This window comes from Paroedura picta, chromosome 1, assembly GCF_049243985.1.
Source record: "Paroedura picta isolate Pp20150507F chromosome 1, Ppicta_v3.0, whole genome shotgun sequence".
Taxonomy (NCBI): domain Eukaryota; kingdom Metazoa; phylum Chordata; class Lepidosauria; order Squamata; family Gekkonidae; genus Paroedura; species Paroedura picta.
In genome coordinates, this window is record NC_135369.1 from 192631771 (window position 1) to 192637770 (window position 6000).

Below are 6000 nucleotides of genomic sequence, written 5' to 3' on the forward strand. Positions count from 1 at the left end.
AGTTGTGCTCCTAACTGCTAGCCTGAAAGTGATTTGTAGTAGCCTTTTAAAAAAATGTCTGTTTCTTCTCCCAAGCAGGTTGAGTAGCACTGCTAGGGATGCCAATCTCCAGGTGGGGCCTGGGTATCCCCCCGTTTTACAGCTCATCTCCATGCCACAGAGATCAGTTCTCCTGGAGAAAATGGCTGCTTGGGAGGGGGGACTCCATAGCACTCTACTCCATTGAGGCACCCCCCCTGCCCCAAATCTCACCCACTCCTGGCTCCAGCCCCAAAATCTCCAGGTACTTCCCAACACAGGGCTGGCAACCAAAGCATTGCTCCGATATGCCAGGCGAAATCTGGGCTGTTGGCAAATTAATTCATGATACCAGCTTGTGGGGCATGACACAACTAGCCCAATCTTGCCAGATCCTGGCAGCTAAGGAGAGTCAGCTGCAGTTAGGTTCAGGTGGGAGTCCACCAAGGAAGGTCAGGGCCATGATGCAGAGGCAAGCAAGGGCAAGCCACCGTGTCTTATCCTGACTTGGATCATCCAGGTGAGCCTGATCTCATCAGAAGCTAGGCAGGGTCATCCTTGGCTTCTGCTTAGATGGGAGACCACCAAGGAATCAGCAGACTCACCTCACAGAGGCAGACAATGGCAAACCACCTCTGAATGTCTCTTGCGTTGGGGAATCTTCAGGGCTCCCATCAATTGGACCGTTTTCTCACTGAGGATTCATCCAACCATCATGTCACGATGCTTGATAGAACTTTCTACCACCAGCACCACCAATTTGTGGTAACACAGAATACTACTTGTTATGGTTACATTCTTTTGTCCCTAACTCCAAAGTGACTGATTCTGGTTTAAAATGTTAATACAACATTAAATGTTCTCAGGAGGGGGAAAAGGTGCATTGAAAGTCATGAGGTTGTAAGCCGAGCCCAAACATCCTTTGATTCTCTGCTTCCCCCGCCCCCCTACTTAAATGTAAACAATGAGTTCAGGATTTACTTCCCTGCCTCAAGTTCTTTGGAATGAAAAGCAGCCTCTGAGGACTGTAGAGATGAAGAGGAATGATTTTGGGAGAGAAAATGGCTGACACTAACCAAGCTCACGGTAATGACCAAGCTCAGCGTAATTGTAGTCCATGGAGACCTGGAGAGCAACAGTTTTGGCACCCCTGCTCTAGACTGTGCATTATTTTAAAAAATTTATGCAGAGGACTGGGACCAGTTATATGGAATTCTACATAATCTCGTTTGGCCCAATCTGTTTAGCAGACGTCTGTTCCCAGTGAAGAGCTTCCATTCATCACAGTACAGAAGTCTAACATGTCCTTGCATCCCGAGGTTAAAACTGATCACCCTTCGTCTTGTAGAAATTTGCCTGTAGAGGGATGATTTATAAATGATTCAGGAACAGATGATGTTATAACTAAAGCAGTGGGAGTTTTGAAATACCTACATCAGATTAGGCTTGTGCTTATTTCAAAAAAAGCTCTGATCTAGTGTGGATTGTTTGGCAGACTCAACATGAGCCCAACATGAACCACTGCAAATCAAAGCTTATTTTGAAAGTCAAAGTTGGAATGTTTCCAATTCCAATTAAAACACATTTGATGTCTTTTAGACTTATATTTTTGGGGGAGGATCTTTCTTGCTAACCCCTTGTCTAGATCTGTCCCTGGTAAACCAAACCTATCAAGAAGGAATTAAATGATTAAAACTCAGAATATTTTCTTTCTTTTTAAAGAATATTAAATACTTTAAGTATTTAAATACTTTTCAGTTATTATCCCTTGCCCTCCTTTATCAACGAAACAAAGAAATCTGCATACAAGTTCTTTATTGGATAATACTTAAGTTATCACCACCAATAATCCAAATGGCTCAGTACAGATAAAAGAAAAGAAAAAGAAAGAAATCAGGGCAAGAATAAAGGATGTTCGGAAAACAAATCTCTCTTTGCAAGATCTTGTTTTTTTTTTTACTTACATTATTGATGGTTAACATCAGTCGTATGCGAATAAATCAAAGGCACAGACCAGTCTCCGATGCAGCCTAAGTAGTTTAGTCATGATTGATAATCATCATATAATTCTACATATAACAGTAAGTCAAAAAGTAATGCAGCAAGTTCATAGAAACCAAATTTTTGGTATCTCAACATGTCATCCATGTAGGTCTATATGATGAGCCAGTTTGGTGTTGTGGTTAGGAGTGTGGACTTCTAATCTGGCGTGCCGGGTTTGATTCTGCACTCCCCCACATGCAGCCAGCTGAGTGACCATAGCACTGATAAAGCTGTTTTGACCGAGCAGGAATATCAGGGCTCTCTCAGCCTCACCCATCTCCTAGGGTGTCTGTTGTGGGGAGAGGAAAGGGAAGGCGATTGGAAGCCACTGAGACTCCTTTGGGTAGGGAAAAGCGGCATATAAGAACCAACTCTTCTTCATCTTCAATATGTTTCTGAAGGCAGTGTTTCCATCTCTCTTCAAATTCCACAACAAAATGGCCGTTATGGCATCCTTGAGGGACACAAATGGTGTTTCTTTTAAATGTTCATTGATTTTAGGGAACAAAATGAAGATTGAAGTGGCAAGATCAGAACTAGAGATTGGCATGAACCTAGAAAATGGAAGTTCATTGGATTTGTGGGTGGTCACGGTTTGGGGGAAACCCCAGACCTTGAATTTGCATGGACCCCCCCCCATACTCACAAGCCTTTGTGTTTGCTTGAGTTTGTTAACCATTTACCTGTTTCCTGGAGCGCTATACATGTGAAATTCACTGTGGAACCCCCTGACTGTATTGCCTCATTGGACACGGTTTCTGGGTCTTGCCCAGTGTCCACCCTTCTTCCCCTTGGTCCTGGGAGGTGGTCATCCACCCACCTACCTTCCCATGTCATAGTTTTATTTTCTTATTTTAATGTTTTTTCCCAAAAAGTTGTTCCCATTCCTCTAACATTAATTTTTGGGCAAAATTCTGCATCCAGCATGCCATAGTTTTAGAGAGGAGCAAGGTTTCCTATGGAATTAATGGATGGTTCCTGAAATGGGCATCAGGAGCCCCCACATGGACCAAGCTTGAAGGGGCTTGGGTGGGGTGTAGCTCCCAACATGTTCCCTGGGTGCTGGAATAGGTGCTCTGACATGTACCTACCTACCTGACCAACTATCTACCTGCCTACCTACACCACCATCTATCACCTGTCTAATACCTGCTGAGCACTACTACCTACAAGCACCAGACCCAGAGCCCAGGGAGTACAGTGACAACTACAGCACATCCTGGCCTCAAGCTTGTGGATCCTCCTGGTTACCGCACTCTCTGCAGACAGGCCCTCCATATCCATCATGCAGAGGGGACAGCGGCCCCCCTTTCCCCATGAGTGAGCGTGATGAACTCCAGGGCACGACTGGAAACTTGGTAGCCAAGCAAAGGCAGGGATGCCTGACCATCTCCGGGTGCCAAGGCACGGCCAGGTATGTTTCTCCCTCCTGTTGGAGAGGGCAGCCATGGCTCAACCCTAATACCAAACCACCACTTCCACTGCCCCTCCCCAGTAACAGAGGTTGCAAACAACCATTCATGGACATTTGTGATCAAACTTCCCATTGAGGTCTACAGCTCCACTCTCCGGTCCAGACACTCTACCTTGAATGCAACCCCTGTAGACCTATTTCTCCATTAGGAGTGTTGGGTAGGGAAGGATGATCTTCCCATCAAAAGCCTTCTGTGGGGCACCCTGTATTCCATGGGATGTAGCACTGCCCCTTAAGAGGGCCATGGGTCATCTCCCCACTGTTAACCCCACGTGGATTGTGGCCATCCTGGCAGATCACTGAACATGAGCCTCTGTCTGGATCACTACAGCTGCCTGTCAATGCTTATGTGCACCAGCCCACCCTGATCAGTAGGTTTTGTGCCCCAAGCTGGGTCTCTTTAAAAAGAAAGATAAAGGTTCAGAAAAATAAAGAAAATGAAAAAGATTTTAAAAATATGCCAATGACATTTCCAAGACATATACAATTACCAGCGTAATGCCATTTGGGGCTGTATCAACAGGGGCATCACATCAAAATCACAAGATGTCATAGTCCCATTGTATACGGCGCTGGTCAGACCACACCTGGAGTACTGTGTGCAGTTCTGGAGGCCTCACTTCAAGAAGGACGTAGATAAAATTGAAAGGGTACAGAGGAGAGCGACGAAGATGATCTGGGGCCAAGGGACCAAGCCCTATGAAGATAGGTTGAGGGACTTGGGAACGTTCAGCCTGGAGAAAAGGAGGTTGAGAGGGGACAGGATAGCCCTCTTTAAGTATTTGAAAGGTTGTCACTTGGAGGAGGGCAGGATGCTGTTTCTGTTGGCTGCAGAGGAGAGGACACGAAGTAAAGGGTTTAAACTTCAAGTACAACGATATAGGCTAGATATCAGGAATAATTTTTTCACAGTCAGAGTAGTTCAGCAGTGGAATAGGCTGCCTAAGGAGGTGGTGAGTGCCCCCTCACTGGCAGTCTTCAAGCAAAGGTTGGATACACACTTTTCTTGGATGCTTTAGGATGCTTAGGGCTGATCCTGCGTTGAGCAGGGGGTTGGATTAGATGGCCTGTATGGCCCCTTCCGACTCTATGATTCTATGATTCTATGAATATTTGATCTGAGATTATAATAAAATTCCTTACTCTATAATTGTAAAAAAAAAAAAAACTTCTTTCTTTTCTATAAGAGCCAGTTTGGTGTAGTGGTTAGGAGTGCGGACTTCTAATCTGGCAAGCCGGGTTTGATTCCTCACTCCTCCACATGCAGCCAGCTGGGTGACCTTGGTCTCGCCACGGCACTGATAAAGCTGTTCTGACCAAGCAGTGATGTCAAGGCTCTCTCAGCCTCACCAACTTTACAGGGTGTCTGTTGTGGGGAGAGGAATAGGAAGGCGCCTGAAAGCTGCTTTGAGCCTCCTTAGGGTAGAGAATAGCGGCATATAAAATACAACTCTTCTTCTTCTTCATAATTTAAAAACTCTCCTTAATCCTCAACTCCACAATCAATCAATCAATCCATCAAAATTTATTACAGTCGTTCAGACCAAGCTATATAAAGTCAGTACATAAGAGATCAAAATATTATGGTCATTTAATGTACTACAATTTAAAACAGATCATAAAATAGAACTTAAAATTATGCCACTTTAGAGCATCGGATTTTTATGGCGGCGGCACAAAACGTAGCCAGCTGAGTTGTCACCTGGGGGGAGTCATCACTTAGCAGCCTCTTTGCTCGATCTACATCGTGATGTTCTGGCAACCTTTTAAGGAGTGGCTCAATCAAGTTGCTACGAATGTCTACATAAGCAGGGCAGTGGAACAAGATATGCTCTCTTGTATCAGTTTTGCCACTCCCACAAAAACATTGTCTCAGTGTAAGGGAAATGTCCTTATAGCGACCCTCTGCAAGAGCTCCACACATCTATTTTTTCCTTAATCCTCAAAGCCACAAGCAATCCCTTTCCTCCTGTCACCTCCATTTTGTCTGGGTTCCATTTCATCCACTTGACACACAATCGAGACTTGGGTTCAGAAGGCATCCGGAGGCTTGGATGACAAATCGTATTGCTGGGTATTATCAGCATGTTGATGACAAGTGACTCCAAACGACCACATGATTTCAATACAGATATTCACGTGATCCAGAAGTCCGTGAAGTCTTGAGCTACACCGCAGGCCAACTCACACAATGTTGAATCAAATTTTCCCCAAAAGAAAATGCTCTCTCGTTGACCAAGAGAAATAGAGGACCGTGCGAGCACATTGAAAGCATCGCTGCATCGAGTTCAACTGACTAGAATGAACAACTGGATGAAATGAGGCAGGTAAATTTAACAAAAGCAACAAGAAAACATTGCAGCTCAGCAGTTGATGGCCATCCATGGAAGTAACTAAAGCTGCGTCTTTCTTCTAACCAGTCTAGAAACCTGGATCAAGGGGAAAGGCTTCATCCTGATATCCTT